We start from the raw sequence: 21,070 nt of genomic DNA, 5'->3' as shown, positions 1-21,070 counted from the left end.
CCGTGGTTCAGTCTGGTGTTGGGGAGCAGACACAAGCCAAGCAGGCCAATACCCATCCTTGAAAAATTTAAACAGGCAGCAGTCAAACAAATCCAAATACAGAATAAATGGAGGGAAGTACAAAACAGAAAAGAATAACCACTCTGAGCATACAGCAGGGACCCAGCATCATATTTCAGGAGGTCAGAGACTTTGAGGATAATAAAATAGGATCTGCTCCTCCCAACTTTTTACTTTGAAATTTTCAAAGCTATAGCAAAGTTTAAAGAATATATATAGTATATATTATTAATATTAATATATTAATATAGTATATATAAAAGGAATACCTTTACTCCTTATCTAGGTTCAGCAGCTGTTAATATTTGTCACATTTTATCTCTGCATTTTTTTCCTGCAGCATTTGAAAGTTCCAGACATTGTCTCTTCACTCCTAAACATTTCAGTATGTATGTCCTAAGAACAAGGATATTCAATATAACTGCAATGTCCTGTCCAATAAGTTTACAATAAATACATATACTAATTGCAAAAATATTCAGACTGTTATGGGGTGAGCTATATCCCCACAAACTAATACATTCAGGTCCCCAGTAACTCAAAATGTTGCTATATTTGGAGATAGGGCCTTTAAAGATGTTATCAGGAGAAAATGAGACCATATGCTTTGATTCTAATCCAATATCACTGGCATCCTTATAAGATGAAATTAGGACACTAACACACAGAGGGAAAACCACATGGAGACACAGTGGGGAAGGCTAGAAAAGAGAGGCCCCCAAAGAAACCAAACCTGCTGATGCCTTGATTGTAGACTTCTACACTCCACAATGATGAGAAAACACATTCAGTTATTTAAGCCACCCAGCCTATGTGCTATTTTATCATGGTAGCCCTAGCAGGTCGCAATCAAAGACAATCAGAGACCACAGTAAAATTTCTGTAATTGTTTCAATAATATTCTTTCTACCACTTTTTAAAAACCCAGGAACCAGGAAAAATTATGAGAAAAGAAAAAAAATGGAAACGAAATCTATGTAAATAGGGAAGGGTGGAGGGGTTGAAAGGCACACAGGTAACGGGGGAAAAATGAGAACCAAGATACACCATGTACAGTTACAAGCACCCAATGATAAATGTAAACGTATTGTATACCTAAAATGTACCAATACAATTAATTTTTAAAAAAGAAAGATTGATTTTACATTCCTTTTTTCTTTTTTCTTTTTCTTGTTTTTTGTTAAATTCTTTTATTGGTACATTTTAGGTATGCAACACAATTACATTTCTCATTGGGAATTGTACCTTTACATAATGCATCTTGGTTCTTATTTTTCCCCATTCCTAGCCCTCCCTTCACGCCCTCCACCCTTCCCTACTTACAAAGACTTTATTTCCATTTTTTCCATTTCTCAGCATTTTTCCTTTCCCTTCTTTCCTTTCCCCTACCTCTCTCTCCCACTACCCCTACCCCTTTGGACCTTTTCTTCCTATTTTACATTATCAATTATTCATTCTAATCATTGGTACATTTTAGGTATACAATATAATGACATTCATCATTGGAAATTGGCACCTTTACATAGTCTCTCTTGGTTCTTATTTTTCACCTTTGCCCAGCCCTGCCTTCAACCCCTCCATTCCTCCCTATTTACAAAGATTTTGTTCCTATTTTTCCATTTTCTCATATTAATCCCATTCCCTTCTATCCTTTCCCCTAGCCCTCCCATTTCCTTCCCCTTTGCCCCTTTCCTTCCTATTTCACATTACCTATTATACATTTAGTCCTTATTTACACTTTCAGTTTCTTACACCAGAGAAACTATTCAGTATTTACTCATGTGTGTCCTATTTATTTCACTTAAGAGTATTGCCTCAATGTGCATCCACTTAGCTATAAATGTCTCTAATTTCTCATTTTTTATGGCCGAGTAGTACTCCATTTTATAAAAAACACATATTTTCTTTATCCAGTCTCCAGTTGATGGGAATTTTGGGCTGTTTCTAAGTTTTAGCTATCACAAACTGTGCTGCTATGAACATGGGCGCACATATGTCACTGTGATATGATTCTTTTAATTCTTTGGAGAAGATCCCCAGCAGTGGAATAGCAGGGTCAAATGGGACTTCCAGTCCTAGTTCTTTGAGGTATCTCCATACTGATTTCCACAGTGGTTGTACCAGTTGACACTCCCACCAGCAGTGGAGAAGGGTTCCTTTTTCCCCACAGCCCTGCCAGCATTTGTTATTGGTTGATTTCATGATGGCAGCCATTCTTTCTGGTGTGAGGTGAAATCTCAGTGTTGTTTTCATTGGCATCTCTCGAATGACCAGTGATGTTGAACATTTTTTCACATATTTATTTGCTATTTCTACTTCTTTGTCTGAGAAATGTCTGTTCATTTCAGATGCCCATTTTTGGATTGGGTCTTTAAATTTGGGAGGTCTGATCTTTTTAAGTTCTTTATAGATTCGAGATAGTAGACCTTTGTCTGAGGAAGAGCAGGTGAAGATTTTTTCCCACATTGTGGATTGTCTCTTCACACTGCTGGTGGTTTCTCTTGCTGTGCAGAAGCTTTTTAATAAGAAGAGATCCCACTTGTTGATTGTTTGTGCTAGTTCACGGGCAGCGGAGGTTTTGTTCATAAAATCTTTTCCTACACCAGTGTCTTCAAGGGTTCTACCTAACCTCTGTTCCAACTGGTTCAGAGTTTCTATTTTAATATTTAGATCTTCAATCCATTTTGATTTTAGTTTAGTGCATGGTGAGAGATACAGGTCTAGTTTTAATCTTTGGCAAGTTGAAACCCAATTTTTCCAGCACCATTTATTAAAGAGGCTGTCTTTCCTCCAGTGAGGGTGTTTGGCTCCTTTGTTGACGATGAGATGGCTGAGTGTGCCTGGAGTTGTTTCTGCATTTTGTAATCTGTTCCACTGGTCCTCAGGTCTGTTTCTTTGCCAGTACCATGCCGTTTTTATCACAGTAGCTTTGTAGTAGAGTTTCAGGTTGGGGATTGTGATACCCCCTGCCATGTCTCTGTTACCTAGAATTGCTTTTACTATTCTGGGTCTCTTCTTATACCAAATGAATTTTTGGATTGTTTTCTCAAGGTCCATGAAGTATGCTGCTGGGATCACAATTGGAATTGCATTGAGTCTATATAGCAGTTTTGGAACTATAGCCATTTTCACTATATTAATCCTTCCTACCCAGGAGCAGGGGATGTCTGTCCATTTTCTGATATCATCTTCAATCTCTCTTTTCAGAGTGCCATAGTTTTCAGAGAAGAGGTCTTTGATTTCTTTTGTTAGGATGATTCCTAGGTATTTCAGTTTTTTGGATGCTATTGTGAAAGGAATTATTTGCCTTATATCTCTCTCAGTGAATCTGTCATTTGTGTAGAGGAAAGCTATTGATTTTTGTGTGTTGACCTTGTAACCAGCTACTTGACTGAATCTGGTTATTAAGTCTAGAAGACTTTTGGTGGAGTTCTTGGGGTCTTCTATATAGAGTATCATGTCATCTGCAAATAATGACAATTTGACTTCTTCATTTCCTATCTTTATTCCTTTTATTTCTATCTCTTGTCTAATTGCTCTGGCTAATGTTTCCAGAACTATATTGAACAAGGTGGTGATAGTGGACATCCTTGTCTTGTTCCTGATTTGAGTGTGAAGGATTTCAGTTTTTGACCATTTAGTATGATATTGGCTGTTGGTTTTTCATAGATGGCTTCTATCAGTTTGAGGTAGAGACCATCTATTCCAATTTTTTGTAGGGTTTTTATCATAAATGCATGTTGGATTTTGTCAAATGCTTTTTCTGCATCTATGGAGGTAATCATATGGTTTTTGTCCTTGGCTCTATTGATATAGTATATTACATTGATTGATTTTCATATATTGAACCATCCCTGCATCCCTGGGATGAATCCCACTTGATCAGGGTGTATGATCTTCTTGATGATCTTCTGCATTCTGTTTGCCATTATCTTATTAAGGATTTTTGCATCTATGTTCATTAGTGAGATTGGCCTATAGTTCTCCTTTTAGGTTGGGTCTTTCTCTGCTTTGGGGATCAAGGTGATGCTTGCTTCCAGGAATGCATTTGGGAGTATTGCTTCCCTTTCAATTTCATTGAAAAGTTTAAAGAGTAGTAGCAGAAGTTCCCTCTAAATGTCTTGTAGAATTCAGAAGTGAAGCCATCAGGGCCTGGGTTTTTCTTAGTTGATAAGTTTTTAATTACATTTTCAATTTCATTGGTTGATATTGGGTTGTTCAGAATTTTTAGGTCTTCTTTGTTCAACTTTGGTAATTCATATGTATCTTGGAATCTGTCCATTTCTTCTGTGTTGTCCATCTTGTTGGCATATAGGTTCTGGAAGTAGGTATTAATGATCCTCTGGATTTCTGCTGGATATGTTGTAATTTCACCCTCTTCATTCCTAATTGCATGGATTTGGGCCTTTTCTTTGCTTTTTCTGATAAGGTTGGCTAAGGGTTTGTCGATTTTGTTGATTCTTTCAAAGAACCAACTCTTGGCTTCATTGATTTTTTGTATCATTCTCTTAGTCTCCATTGCATTGATTTCTCCTCTGATCTTTATAATTTCCTTCCTTGTATGAGCTGTGGGGTGGTCCTGCTCTTCTTTTTCTAGAAGCTTGAGGTTCAGCATCAGGTTGTTTAATTGGGCTCGTTCTGTTTTCCTAATATGCATATTCACTGCTATGAATTTCCCTCATAAGACTGCTTTCATTGTGTCCCATAGATTCTGATATGTTGTATTGTCATTGTCATTTAATTGAAGGAACTGTCTGATTTCTTCTTTAATTTCCTCTGTGACTCATTGGTTTTTCAGAAGTGTGTTGTTCAATTTCCACATGTTTATGAAATTTTTTGAGTTTCTTTTGCTATGGATCTCCAATTTCATTGCACTGTGGTCTGATAATATACAGAGGATCACTTCAATTCCTCTGCACTTACTTAAACATGTTCTATGTGTGAGTATGTGGTCTATTTTTGAGAATGACCCATGTGCAGCTGAGAAGAATGTGTATTCTGATTTTGTGGGGTGGAAGACTCTGTAAACATCTGTTAAGTTCATTTGTTCAAGAGTTCGACTGAGTTCTTGCATTTCATTACTTATTTTTTGTCTAGTTCATCTATGTATTTGTGACAGTGGGGTGTTGAAGTCCCCCAGTACAATTTTATTAGTGCATATATGACTTCGTGTCCATTAGTATTTGTTTTATATAGTTGGGCGCACTCGTGTTTGGTGCATAGATATTTATGATTGTCATCTCTTCCTCTTGTATTCTTCCCTTTACAAGGATGTAGTGTCCTTCTTTGTCTCTCTTAATCAGTGTTGGTTTGAAATCTATGTGATCTGCAGAGAGGATAGCTACTCCTGCTTTTTGGGGGGTTCCTGTTGCATGGAGTATTGTTTTCCACCCTTTAACTTTCAGTGTATGAGTTTCCTTTTGAATTAAGTGTGTTTCTTTTATGCAGCATATTGTTGGATTTTGCTTCTTGACCCATTCTGCCAGTCTATTTCTTTTGATTGGTGAATTGAGACCATTAACGTTGATGGTTATAAGTGAAACGTTTCGACTTGTCATTGCCGTGACTTTTTCTTTTTGTTGGGTTCTTCCCCTTTCCATTTAATTTCTTGTCGTGCCGGATGGGTTCATTCTACTTTGCTTCCTGGGGTTGTGATCCTCAATGTCTGTTCCTAGCATATTGTGGAAAATTCTTTGGAGTGCTGGTTTGGTATTCACAAAGTTCCTAAGGTGGTCTTTGTCATGAAAGTATCTTATTTCTCCATCCATTTTGAAAGATAGTTTTGCAGGGTAAATCAATCTGGGTTGGAGGCTGTTCTCTTTTAGGGTTTGGAATATGTCACTCCAAGCTCTTCTTGCCTTGATGGTTTGTGTTGAGAAGTCTGCTGTGATTCTAATGGGCTTTCCTTTGTATGTGATTTGTTTCTTTTCTCTAACTGCTTGTAGAACTTTGTTCTTCTGTTGAGTTTCTGGAATCTTAACAATTATATGCCTATGTGTAGATTTTTTTTGATCAAGGCTATTTGGAGTCCTATATGCCTCACTTATGTGTATGTCAAGTTCTTTTCCCCTGCTTGGGAAGTTTTCTGCCATTATTTCTGTGAAGAGTTTTTTTATGTCATCTGCACTCTCTCCTGTTTCTTCATTGACTCCAATCAGTCTTATGTTATTCTTCTTTGCATAATCTAGCAGCTGCTGGATTGATTTCTCATGTTCCCTTACAATTTTGAAGCAATTTTTCTTTTCCTGGTCATTAATTGCAATCTTATCTTCTATTTCTGAAATTCTGTCCTCACATTGGCTCACTCTTCTGTGTAGACTTTCAATGGAGTTTTTCATCTGGAAATCTATTTGCATTCCATTTGTTTCTTATGTTGGGATTCCATCATGTTCCTGAGCTCCTCTCTAGATTTATTAATCATGTCTTGCACTAGGAGCACAGTCTCTGCTGTTATCTGAGAAATTATTTCTGATTTCATTTTTTCTGGATCCCCTTTTGTTGCCAGTTCAGTGGGTCCAGGTGGTTAAGTATCAGAGTGTTCCATCTCATTTCCCTTTGGGGTTGCTGTAGGTGATCTGGAAGTCTGGTTTTGAGACTTATTTATGTGTTTTCTCATTTTGACTGGGGAGGGGCTGTTAGTGCCTGCACAGATTACCTCCTCTGAGCTGGGAGAGGTGGGACAGGGGCCGGGAACAGCAGTAGGGATGGTGGCCCAAAAGCCCTTTCCTCTGGGCTGGGAGCAGCGGGAGGGATGGTGGCCAGGAAGCCCCTTCCTCTGGACCAGGAGCAGTGGGACAGAGACTCAGAAGCCCCTACCTCTGGGCTAGGAGCGGCGGGACTCAGTACCATCGTCTGGTGGTCCAGTGTCCTCTGCATCTTTGTAGTGTGGAACCAGGTGGCTGCCTGTCTGCAGCAGGCTGATTCAGCATGTTCTGCATGACTACATTCCTTTTTTCAAGTGGGTATTTTATACTTATAGTACATATCAACTTGAATGATACATTTATACTGGAAATACTTAGTCTCTTTTTAGATTTAATGAATTTGCAGTTGTAAAAGTAAAAGGTATGATCCACATACCTAAGTTGTTCCAAACGATTTTTTAAAACATTTTCCATAATCGAAATTCAGCATCAGTTTTTAAAACAAAATTAAACACAGTTTGTGTCACTTGACAATGAGGATATGTTCTAAAAACTGTGTTAGGCAATTTCATACTCGTTTGAACAAAGTGTCCTCACAAAAACCTAACCAGTGTAGCCTATTGCTCCTTAAGTTGTTGTGAACAAAACAATGTGAGAGTAAATCAACAATCAGGACAAATTATAAATGTGAGATGTATGAGGCTCCTGCTGATGTAACATGACATACTATTTTACAGTAAAGTTTTTAGTGGTGGTGGTTGTGGTGGCACTGGGTATTAACTTAGGGTGTTCATACTGAGCCAAAATTCCTATCCCTTTTTGTATTTTTGATTTTGAGACAGGACCTTGCTAAGTCACTAAGTTGCCCAGACTTTAAACATTTTTATAAGAAGGAATACACTCTAAAGTAATGATTAAAAGTGTAACGTAGTAAGTACATAAAGCAATGATGTGGTCATTTATTATCTAGTTTTATGTATTGAATATACTTGTGTGTGCTGTGGCAGCACAGAGGGTTTTTTCATACCAGCATTATGACAAAAAGGAGGAATATAGTACTGTGCTATGACATCACAATAGCTGTGACATCACTAGCAACAGGATTTTTAATTTTTCTTGCTATACTGGAATGGAACCCAGGATCTTCTCACTGAGCTACATCCTCATATCTTTTCTATTTTTTTTTTTCTTTTTTTTTTTTGAGACAGGGTCTAAGTTCCCCAGGCTGGGCTTGAACTTGTGATCTTCCCATGTCAGCTTTCCAGAGAGTTGGGAGTATGGCCATTCACCATCATGCCCAGAAGGCCACAGGAACTTTTCAGTTCCATTATAATCTCATGGGACCACCTTCATATATATGGTTTGTCATTCATCCAAACATCATCATACAACTGACCCATTTTTGTAAATGCACTTTCACCCACATTTCAAATGCTCTACTGCAGCATGTGGCTACTGCACTGGACAGCTATGATGGCAGCATGGGAGAGTATATGGCACCCAGTGGGTGATATCCTTCTACCCTCTGTTCACATTTCCCCTGAGCACTTGACTAACTGCTAGTTGAGAGTGAGATAGATGTGGGAAGGTACCCAGCCAACACCTGCCCCACCACCTCACTGTTTGCATGCCAAAGAGACAGAGAAACGGCTGACTCACCTCACCCATGGAAATAGTCTCCAGCTCCTTTCCACTGAGATGCTGCCAACATTTCCGCGGCAGAGGCCACATTTCCAGCTCAGACACAAAGGCACACAAAGGCACGGGCAGCAGACTGAGCTTCCTCTCTTTACTCAAAGGAATGCCCTCCGGGCAGCTAGCCCTGCTGCAGCTCAGACACTACGTGTCACTTGTGGATCTAGGCTTTATTAGCACAGGTCAGATGCAGAGTGATGGTCCAGGAGTGAGAAAGTGGTAGGGACAAAGTACCAAGGGACAGTGGGTGAAGCATTAGTACCAGCAAAAGCTCAAGAGAAGGATAAATCTGCTTCAGGCTCTGCGCTCTACCACAAATCCGGGGAGAGTTCTGAATTTGAGAAAGGCCACCTGAAACCTCAGATCCCTAACTGAGGCAATGCTTCAAAAGCCACCCCCAGAATGACTCTTTTATTCTTGCTACAGAAAAGATACAACTGGCAAAGGGCTTCACACAGTATTGTTCTCCCTATGAAAAAAAAATTGAAACTCAAGTAACTTGTCCAAGGTTACTGTACTACAAGACTGAAAATTAAACTCAAGTCTCTTTCACTCCAAAGGTTATAGTCTTTCTCTTAATGATACCTAATGATAATAGGTGATGTATCTGTCACCCTTTCATGTTCTTTATAAAAGTGAACTCATTTTATTCTAAATGTCTGGGAAGTGTAATCCATGGTCATTTTATAAATAAGGGGTGCTGAGTCTCAGAAAGGTTATGCAACTTGCATAAGGTCTTGAAACTTGTAAGTGATAAACCAGAGATTTGAATCTGTCTTCTAAACTCATGTACGCAGCCATGACATAATGTCTCTTCATTAATGAGAATACTTATGGTGGCAGACACTGCTTATGTCCTGCTTCTTGTATTCTTGATCCACCTCTGAGCTCAATGCAGCTGGGACATCTTGCAACCCACAGACAGCACTGCACCCCAACGAACTGCATCTTGAATGTGCCCACAGGCTTACTGAGAGCTGTGAGGACATAATACCTTTGGTGTTATTAGTCTCCTGGAGCTGCTGTAACAAAGTTTTGTGGAGTAGGCAGCTTAAAACAGCAGAAATTTATTCTCTCTCAGTTCCACAGTCTAGAAGTCCAAATCAAAGTGCCTGTAGGGCCACACTGTTTTTAAAGTCTCTAGGGGGCTGTTCCATCCTTGCCTCTTCCTAGGTTTTGGTATTTCCTGGTAATCCATGGTGTTCTTCGGTTTGTAGCAGCATCATGCAATTCTTTACCTCTGTCTTCACAAGGCCATCATCCCTCTGTGTCTCAATGTTTGTGTGTGTTCTCCTTTTCTTATAAGGACCCCAGTCTCATTGGATTAGGGGCCCACCTTAACTAATTCCATCTACCACAAGTTTCTTTCCAAATAAGATCACATTGTGAGGTTCCAGGAAATACATGAATTTTAGGGAGACATCATTCAGCCCAGTACAGACTACGGTGTCCATCCACTTGGGGCAGTCAGTGGACAGCCAGTCCTCCAGATACCACATCCCCTGATGCCACAGTTCCAGGGCACATTCCACGTACTTTCCCAGACCTGCCCCAGCTCCCCAGCCAACCAAGTCTCAGATGCCCATAAGCACCTGCTCATGATAGGCCCATTATTGGTTTTCCTTATTTCCCTGTCTCACTTTCCCCACGTTTTCCTTGAGATGTTCTGAGCTCACCTCCCAAAGAAACTACCTGTCTCTAGGTTTTGGGTTTTAGGTTGTTGTTTCATTTTTTCCCTCTTGGGGAGGAAATCCAAATCCTTGAACATACTCCCAAGAAAAAGTTTCTGTGGCCCAGTTGAGTGGATATACTCAATTGACGGCTACTTACTCTTCTTGAATATATACAGTATATATTACAATATTAAAGGTTTTAAATCTTGTTGTCAAAATAAAACACAGCTTAATATTGCTCCACAAGATTACTTTGTCATGTGATCCTTTCTTCATATAATATCTATTTAATATCCTACAGAACTGATATTCCACAGAATCCACTTTAGGAAACTCCAATCTATTCAACCTGAATATACACAAAAATGTCTTCACAACCTACAAAACTTCCATTGTAGAATGTGCCAGGGCACACTATTCTTTTTTGTCTACACTTCACTCCCTACCCCGATCTCCAAAATCCCTTCCTCCTTCTGTTCTTTTCACTTTTAGTGTAGGTCACACAGGTTCTTAATGGTAACTAAATTTCCCACCACCATAGATAATTTTGATAAATGAGTCCTCTTACCTAAATCCCCCTCAGTCAAGATGGGCTTCCGAGTGGCTCCCTCTTTCCTCCCTCCTCCAGGGACAAAAACAGTTGGGGAACCTTTGAGGAGATAGACATCCACACAGGAAGGTCTTTGTCACCAATGAGCATCCACTAATAGTCAGCATGATTTAGATCTTCCTGCTTGGCTAGGACACCGAAACTCCTTTCAATGGGATGGGATCAGCTATGGGTTGAATTGTATCTCTTCAAAATGTGTGTGTTGAATTCCTATGCCCAGAATCTTAGGATGTGGCATTATTTGGAAAGAAGATTGTAGGAGATGTAAGGATTAAGTAAAAATAAAGTCATAGTGGAGTAAGGAGGACCCCTAATCCAATAAGACTAGTGACCTTACAAAGAAGGGAAATGTGGGCACCAGCATTCACACAGGGAGAACACCATGTGAAGACTGGAGTCAGGCTGCCAGAAGCTAAGGGACCATTAGTAGCCAGTAGCAAGGCTTAGAAAGATCTTTTTGCAGTCCCTTCAGAGGGAGGATGGCCCTGCCAAGACCTTGATCTCAGACTTTCAGCTTCCAGAGTGCGACAGAATGATTTCTGTTGTTTAAGCCACTTAGCTTGTGGTACTTTGTTACAACATTCCTAACAAACAAATACCTAGGTGTGAAGTCTCTGTTTATTATTCTAGTTTGATTTCATCAGTAGTGTGTGAAAGACAGTGGCAGTTGAGCCTCTGAGCACCCTCCGTTCCAGGCTCTATGTTGGGATCTGGTAAACTCCCATTATGTTCTGATGACTATGTGGATGGCTTCAGAACCTCTTTCCCGGCTGAGGTATCTATATACTCTTCCTGATTTTCACTGTGTCCCTGAACTCTGACTTATTACACCCCAGACACTCATGTTCAGTGGGAGTGGTATCTCCAGTTTCCCTCCAAGGTCTCTGGGCTCACTACTAACCCCTGACAAAGTGCAGGATGCTCCCAGGCCAGGAAAGCATCCTTCAGAAGAACATGTCAAACTCTACCCAGAGGCAGGACGTGGATACTGGACCCTCAGAGATGTAGAAAACCTATAGGCTTTTCCTCCACACCTAATCAAGCTAGACCATCTGCATTTTCATTTGTTGCCATGGAAATGAATAGGATGCAGCTGCCTATATGCAACATTGTCAAAACTGCTGTACATGGCAGCCTTGACTAGACCAGAGTTTCTTTTTTTTGGTACCAGGGATTGAACTCAGGACCTTGCGCTTGCGAAGCAGGCACCAGAACCACTGTGCTAAATCCCTGGCCCTAGACCAGGGTTTCTTGATCTCAGTAATATTCACACAGGGGCCAGCTAAGTCCTTTACTGTGGAGGTGTCCTGTGCATTCAGGATATTCAGGAGCATCACTGACCTCTGCACACAACAACAACTTCCCTCCCTCAAGTTACAACAACTAAAAATGTATCCAGACATTGCTCTGGAGGTGGGAGATAAAATCATATACAATTGAGACCTCTCTACTCTGAGCTTCTTACAATCTGAGGTTGTTTTGTTATTCAGTGCCTCTAGATTTCTGAAAATCTATTTACTATTTCCTGATCTCAGTTATATAAGAAAAATCCATAAAGAAAAAAAAGACTCAAAGAGTTAATCATGGCTATCTCTGAATGCTAGGAGGTAGATTTGCATGTGGATAGTATTTCCTTTCAACTTTTCTTGATTTTTCTTTTATTTGCTATATTGAGCATGCCATTAGTTTTGTCACTGAAAAATCTATTTAACTGTTGACATTTGGGCATTTCCTATTCATTATAATAGCAAAATCCTATTGCACATGGAATTAAAAACTCTTATCAGAGGAAGATGATAAAGGAGAAAGCATGATTTGAATCCTAGCCATAAGCATACTATTAATATCTATTTGCTAGGCTGAGCCAAGACTGAACTGGAAAAATTTGTAAAGCATCTAGAATAGAGGTTTCATAAGTGGTGGCTCACACAATTACTGGGTTTCCTCCTCGTTCAAGATTCTGGGCCCCTCTTTAGCCTATGCCTGTTGGTGATGACTACCGAGTCATCACCATGCCCTGGGAAGGCCCACTAGGGCTTCCCTTGATAAGCGGCCCCTTTTCCCAACCCTTACAGACTCTTCTAGGAGAACAATGGTAGTAATCATTTACCATTATTGTTGTGACCCACTTTTTCACATGTGGCCTTTCTTCTCAACTATGAAGTAGGAAAAATAATTCCCCTTTCAGAGACAGAACGAAACTCAGAGAGATTATGCAACTTTGCCAAGGCTATATAGCCTTGCAGGAGTCAGCATCAAAGAGTCCAACTCCCTCCACCTGTTCTCCCTCCATCTGTGATAGAACTGAAGCTTGGAGATCTTGATACCCAGTAAACAAAGCTATGAATAACTACCAGACTCGTAATGTCAGCACAATGTTCACAGAACAAGCATGGACAGCTCCTATCTCTGAGAAAGAGAGACATTTGTTGACATTTCAGTAGTTACTGAAGTTAGGAATCAGGATAACTTAAAGAGTAAGATCTGGAGTTAGCCAGCCTAAATTTAAGCTCCGCTTTCATCTCTGATCTCAGCTGTATTATCCTGAATAAGTTACTTACACTCTCTGAGCTCCCATTTCCTCATCTCTAAGAAGAAAATATATTTAAGGACAAATTAATTCTTCTACATAGTCACTTAGAACATACCTGCAACATGCAGAGAACTCAATAAACTTTAGGTGTTACCAAACTTTGCACAAAGAGCTACTAAGAAATTAGTCAATGATTAATTTTGTGTGTGTGTGAGTGTGGGGGTGCATGGGTGTGGGGGTGTTACTGGGAATTGAACCCAGAGCCTTCACACTGAGCTACATTCCCTGCCCTTTAAATTTTTATTTTGGGACAGGTTCTTGTTGAGTTGCTAAATTCAGGCTGGGTTTGAATTTGCAATCTTTTTACCTCAGCCTCCCACAGTGCTGGGATTATGGGCGTATGACACTATATCTGGTTGAAATTTTTTGTTTTATTCCTTGAGAGAAGGTATTTTTTTCTCATGATTTGAAGTAGATTAGTGTCTTTGTGAAAAAATTTGTAAAAGACAGATTAAGTATAAAGGGAACAATAGCAATCACCCATTATGGTAACTGATTTTTATTTATTTTTATTTATTTATTTTTAATTATTTTTTTATTTTTTGGTACTAGGGATCGAACTCGGGTCCTTGAGCTTGCTCAGCAGGCGGCAAAACCACTGAGCTAAATCCCTGGCCTTAACTGATTTTTAAAATACAACAAAATATATTTTACTTTGGGAAATTTCAAACATATATGAGAATAAAAAATGTTAATATAGGGAATCTCCATGTTCCCATCACAGACTCCTTTAATACTAACTCCTGGCCAATCTTATTTCATATATAATTTTATCTGCTTCTTTTTAACTCCCACCCTCAATCTTTTGGAGAAAATCCTAGGTGATACATGATTTCATCTCTAAAAATTTTGGTATTTATCTTTGAAATATATAGATTCTCTCTTTTTAAATTATACCAATTTCACACTTTAAAAAAATAACAATAAATATTTAATCTCATCATATTACTAGTGTCCAAATTTCCCCTCATTATCACATAAATGTTACAATTTGTTTGAATCAGGATCCAAATTGCATGCACATGTTAGATTGGCTAATGTTTCTTAAGTTTCTTTTAATGTATAGATTCCTCCTCCATCTCTTCTTTCCCCTACATAATCCATTTGTTTAGGAGACTGAGTCATTTTTCCCATAGAGTTTCCTTGCTCTGGATTTTGCTGATTGCATACCTATGGTATTCCTTAGCATTTTCCTCTGAACTGGGTTTCTGCTAAATTAGTAATTCTAGAGATTCGATCAGATTCAAGTTTGATTTTGCACCAAGAATATATGATGGATGGTATGATAGACTCCCACTGGGAAATACATAATGTCTGTCTCTTGTTTTCTCTTTTTGAGAGGTGAGCAGTCTTCAATGATCATAGCCTGGATCCATAGATTTTGTTAGAGGTTACAAAAGAGTGATATTCTATACCTATCAAGACTTTTCATTTATTAGCTGAAATTTTTTACAAAGTAATATGTATCCTTATCATGACATATAATTCACATTGGAAAAACAGTATGAATGCTTGATTTTTTTATGGCCAGGTTTCAAAAAATATAGATCTCAGACTGGGGGTATAATTCAGTAGTAGTAGACTGTTGCTTGCCTAGCATGTATAAGGCCCTGGGTTCATTCACCAGCCCTGCAAAACATAAAAGAAAAATAATGATCCCTGACATTTTACAACAGTGATAATGAATTTTGTTGTTGTTTTGTTTTGTTTTTGTAATATTACCGGTTGGCATTTATATTATTAACTAAGTATAAACATATTTTACAAGTTTTAGTTCATTGCAGTTGTTATTCTTATTAATGCTCAATTTATCTAAAGCTTTGCTTCTTTTTCTTTACTTCTTCAATGCTTAAACAACATTGAGATTATTTGATCCTTAAAGATTTGGTAGAATTTCCTCCATGAAACCATTTGAGCCTAGTGCTTTTTTGTGAGGGAGTTTTTGCTTAATTTTATTTCTTCTCTGATAATTGTCCTGCTAGGACTGTATCTCTATTAAACCAATTTAGGTGGGTTTTATTATTCTAGAAAACTATCCATTTCATCTAGTTTTCAAATATTTTTGCATAGAGTTGAGAAAAATTCTCTTACGTTTTTATTTTAGACTTCCTCTGCTTTGATGGTTATTTATACCCACCAATGGCCAGTATTTTTAACTTTGTATGTCTGTACTTTCTCCCATTTATTTTCTTGATGGTTATTTGTATACTTGTTGATCATTTCAGCTTTGGGCTTATTAGTTCTATTATCTAATTCATTATTTTTACCTTCATCTTTGTAATTCATTCCTCCTAGAATCTTTCAGCTTACTGTGTGGCTCTTTTCTTGCTTTTTGAATGAGATATAGAATTCATTTATCTTTATTTTTATTGATATGGATATTTAATATTGAATATTTTCCTCTGCTAACTGCTTTAGCTGAACAGTATAGACTACATTATTTGTGTTTCCATTATTGTTATTTTCAAGAAATTCTATACATTGTGCTTCTACTTCTTAAGAGCTGCTTATTAACCTATCTTGAAAATTTTCAGAGAGAATGTTCTTTTTGTTTTTTATTAATAATTATTAGTCTTACTATATTATGATCAGAAAGTGTTCTTTGGAGTTTATTGAGGTTCACTTTGTGGCCTAAGATATAGTCATTTGAAAAAGAAAGTGTTTCCTCTACTACTGAGCTTCAGATTTTTATATACATATCTATAAGATCTACCTTATTGATTGTTACTTTGGAATTTTTGGGGGGCGGGGGGACCAGGAATCGAACTCAGGTTCGAACTTGCAAGGCAGGCGGCAGAACCACTGAGCTAAATCTCCGGCCCTGGTTATGACTTTGGATCTTCTACATTCTTAGAGATCATTCCACCTGATTTGTCTTGAGTTGAGAGAGGTATTAAAATCTCTTATTAGTAGTGGGTTTCTGTTTCTCTTATGTTTCCAGTTGCTTGGTGCATAAATATTAATAATGGGTATACCTTCACTGTGACTTGTTCTCTTTAGCATTTTAAAGTCTCCTTTATCTTACTCAATGCTTTTTGGTCTGAATTCGATCTGGTCAGATATTAAGATTGCAACTCTACTTTTAAATCTTAGTTTGTATCTACCTTAATGCCTGTCTACTGTTTTATTTTTAGCCTTTTAGGAACTCTTGTTTTAAATGTGTCTCTTGTGTAAAGAGGAGTGTTGAATTTTACTGTTAGCCAATCTGCAAATCTTTTTTGATAAATCCTTTTTTAGTAATAAGTGTAAATGAAACCCATTTATGTTTATTGATATGATTGATATGATTAACCTTGGCTCTGTCATCTTATTTTATCTTATGACTAATTTTAATATAATTTTTTATCCCTGAAATGTTCCTTCCAAGCCTTGTAATCCCTTTACTGGGCAAAGTTCCATATGATTCACTTTTGTTTCCACCATTCTTCATGCTGTTTTTGATGCTGTTTCTAGTTCTCACTGATCATATATCCATCTTGCGATCCTAAAGCTTAGAAACCTCAGGCTGTTAAATCACTTAGAGTCAAAGCATCAGTTGCTTCAGAGTGTTCATCACGAATGAAGGAGTTGTTTAGAAAGACTCAGCTGGGCTTGCCTGACATAGGAATGAACCCAGAGTTTGGAAATTAAGAGACAAAGGGTGTTAGGAACAGAGAGAAATGTTTCTGGGAGTGTTTCCCCTTACTTAATGAATTACTAGGAGATTTGTGGCTGTGCAGCCTGTCTGGGTAAGTTTTTCAGCATGTGGACCCAGAGGTGTCATGGGCTTGCTCAGCTATATCCTCGCTGCCCTTTCCATGAACTGCGACACTTCCTGTCACCAATTTATTTTCGCTTCTCTGCTGGCAGCTGTCCACTGCAATCGCCATGCATTTGAAATCATTTGCTGCTTACTTGAGAATTCACACTACAGAGAAAGAGGGGAAAATAACCATTTTTAGGGACACTACATCATCATGAATTGGAAAGAAAAGTCAACATTGAAGAAAGCTTATTTCCACTATTTTTTGCCCCCGAAATGACTATAGATTAAGAGACCCAGATAATGCCAAACAAACTTGAGCAGAAGGGAAAGAAAAGGGTGCCTTAATGAGGCTGCAATCCCTGTGGCTCTGCAGCTTGCCACCCTCCTCTCAGCTCTGCTGCGGGTTCAGCCCTTGACTCATCAACCACAGGTTGTAGCTATTCATGCTTGGGATTTTTCTGGAGAACTTTGGTTTGGTCTCAGATGCCTGGGTTTTATTGTTTGTAAACTAAAAACAGTAAACTGAAACTGGAAGAAGAAACCTCGAAGAAAGGCACAGCAAGGATTTTGGTTCAAATAATCTTAGACTCAAACTGTAATTCTGACATTATCTGTGAGTTCTCTATGAACTTTACTTTTCCCACCTAAATAAATGAAAATATAATATCACATGGGATATGTTAGTCAACTTTTTTTTGCTGTGACAAAATACCTGGGAAAAATAACTTAATGAGGAAAGGTTTATTTTAACTCATAGTTTCAGTCTGTGATCCATTGCTGTGGGCCTAAGGTGAGTTAGAACATCATAGTGGAAGGGCATGATGGAACAAAGCTGCCTACCTCATGGCAACTGGGAAGCAGAGAGAAGAGGAAAGAGCCAGAGGGGACCATGATATAGTTTCCGAGGTCACAGCCCCATGATCCATTCCCTTCAGTTAGGTCCCATGTTCTGTTTCTATCACCATCAAGCTATGAATCCATCCGTAGATTAATCTATTTGATGAAGTTATAGCCTTTACCACTTTCTCAAAAAAATCTCATCAGCTGGCAACCAAGCCTTTAGTTCATGAACTTTGGAGAATACGGATTTCAAATCCAAACTGTAACACAGGGTTGTCATAAGTCCTAAATCAGATAAAATAAGCCAGTGGTCCTCCAAGTGTGGACCCCAGAGCAGCAGTATCACTACCTGGAAACTTGTTAGAAATGCACCTTGAACACACACTGCTATGGTTTGAATATGGTCTGTCCCTTCTGAATCTTCTCTTCTCTTCTCTTTTTTCTCTTCCCTTCCCTTCCCTCCCCTCCCCTCCCCTCCCTTCCCCTCCTCCCCTCCTCTTCCCTCTCCTTCCCCTTTCTTCCCTTTCCTTCTCTTCTCTTGTCTTGTCTTCTCTTCTCTTGTCTTCTCTTCCTTTTTTTGTTTCTGTGCAGTGTCAGAAACTGAACCCAAATCACAACCTACCACAACCCATATCCTTAGCCCACAAGTTTAAATTTAATTGCACTGTGGCAATGTTGGGAGGAGGGGCCTGTAAGAGAGGATTAGATCCCGAGGAGAGGTTAATGCCTTTTTTGCTGGGTTGGGTTGAGTCTCATGATTGTGAATGACTCCTTACTCTCACAGGACTGAATTAGTTACCACAAGAGCAGGATGCTATATAGTAAAACTACCTCTTCTGTTTTGCCTCTTCCTCATGTACTCACCTGCTCTTCCACTTTTCACCATAATATGATGCAGTACCAGGCCTTCATTAAACATATCTGCCTGACCTAGGACATCCAACCTCCAGAACAGTGAGCTAAATAAACTTTTTTTCATAAGGTACTTAGTCTCAGGTATTCTGTTACAGCTACAAAACAGACTAAGGCACACAGTGAATCAGAAACCAACCTACTTTCTACAAAGCCCCCCAAGTGATTCTAATGCCACTAAGGCTTGAGAACCACTGCTGTAGGTAAAGCATCTCACACAGAATTGGCAGCAAGGTAAATGGGAACCCTTGGCATTGTTCTTATTTAGTACTTAGCTCAGTTCTGCTTTTATAGTTGGATCAGCCAGAGCCCAGGGAAGTGACAGTTTGTTCAAGATCATAGTGAATTATTATTAACACAGCTGGGGCTAAGCCTATGTTTCCTGCTTCCCAGAAAGGTGCCCTTCCTATCTGCTCTCTTTCTCTCCTTCTTAAAAAAATTTATTAAGATTAACCAATGTTTCTTCTTCACAGAAGTTTGTGAAATAGAGATAATTCAAATTAAAGCTAAAACTTATCTTCAATCCTAACCTTTCCTCCTAAGATAGCCATAGTTGACTTTTAATTGATTTCTTCTATACTTTCAAATATGCATAGATAAGATCTAAGCATACAATGTAATAAATACATATTGCATATATAAATAATGTGTGTTGTCATTCAGATATGCATAATATATACCTATAGGTAAGTATATAAAGTAGCACAAAATTAAGATCGCATTGAATAAATGAATTTGAAAGTCAAATACTACTGCTATGTTTATGAGGGGAAAAAAGTCCTATCTCTCTCTACTCTATTCTTGCTCTCAAAGGCAACTGCTTTTTGTCTTTTCTGCTATTTCTTATGTTTTTCTCCATTTTTGTAAATAACATATTATAGCACTCTTTTTTAATTTTCCCACCTTTATGTATTAGTTTTGACATTCAACTATGGAGGATGAGGACTTAGCCACTGCCTAACTTTTTTGCAGCTCACTGTGCAAAGTCTGATAACACATACTATTTACTGAGTGTTCATTATATGCAGTATATTCTACATATGTGGGTTGATTTATTTGTTCTTAACTGTATTCTTATTGTCTTTTTAGAGATGAGGAAATGGAAATCTCAGATACTTTAAGCAACTTGTTCAGGAGAACATACAGTATTGCCCCAAAATGTATGCATATACTAGCAGACATATTTTGAAATACTTCTTCCTACGGTGACTCCCTTAACTACCTTTCAATCTTTCATTATGATGAGCTCCCAAAAGCCATCAAAGTTCTTACCTTAAGAATTTGGAATTGGAATGGAGAGAGTCAGAGTCCAAGCTGTCTGAATGGTCACAAGAGCATTTTGGTGCTCTGAGTAACTTTTTGCATCTGCTCCACAGAGCAAATATCAGAGAGATCTGGTATTCAGTGAGAATGACACAAATGTTCAAAGAGAAGACCTAAGGAGCAAGCAAACTTATGAAAGTTTCAAACTCCCTGTAAAGCTGACTTATACCTGTTTTTTAATTTATTAAGTTGGCCCTGAATCTCAAAATCAAATTATCTGTCTTTGCTTTTAAAAGTTCAAATGTAGCCAGGCATGGTGGCACATGCCTGTGATCCCAACACTCGAGAAGCTGAAGCAGGAAGATCACAAGTTCAAGCCCAGTCTGAGCAACTTAATGAATTAAAGAGACTCTGTCTCAAAATAAAAAAATGAAAGGCTAGGGATGCAGTTCAGTGTGAAGACCTTGGGTTCAATTTCCAGTACTGAAAAAAAAAAAAAAATCAAACGTATTTCTGCTACTTGCCTCTGAACGGGCACTTTCGTTACTTGCCTCCAAATGAGTACCAGTGAAAATATAATCACACATAACACAGTCTCAGGTTAAGAATGCTTGTGCTAGAGGACAAGAGAAGACACAGAGTTGGTGGGAAACTGGGTTTATCTACATGTGGTCTAAAAGACGATTAGCTTGGAAAACAGAACCATGCAAAGTAGAAAGGAGGCAAGCACTGTGCAGCAGCACTGGGATCTCCAGACAGTACTTCATAGGAGCAGATATCTCAAAAGCAGTTGAAAGTAACCACTACAAGGCCAAGTGGAATTGTAGTATATGAGTACAGTCTGGGAAGTGTCTTGGAATGGAAAAGGAAGAGTTTTGAGCTGTTACCGCTCTTGTGATCTAGCTGGCTGAGGAAACCACAGAATAGCTATTACTTCCTCTCTCGTGAATCCAGTGATTTTTTTTTCTCCTTAAACAGTAAATCAGCTTTGCACAGCCTAAGATGGACTTGTTGCTGGCCTAGTCCAAGTCAGAT

Source organism: Heterocephalus glaber, unplaced genomic scaffold (assembly GCF_053883595.1).
Source record: "Heterocephalus glaber isolate CG9 unplaced genomic scaffold, H.glaber_assembly_v1.0 deba00001497, whole genome shotgun sequence".
Lineage (NCBI taxonomy): Eukaryota > Metazoa > Chordata > Mammalia > Rodentia > Bathyergidae > Heterocephalus > Heterocephalus glaber.
The sequence above is the reverse complement of the archived record's forward strand: the minus strand, read 5'-3'. Positions refer to the sequence as shown.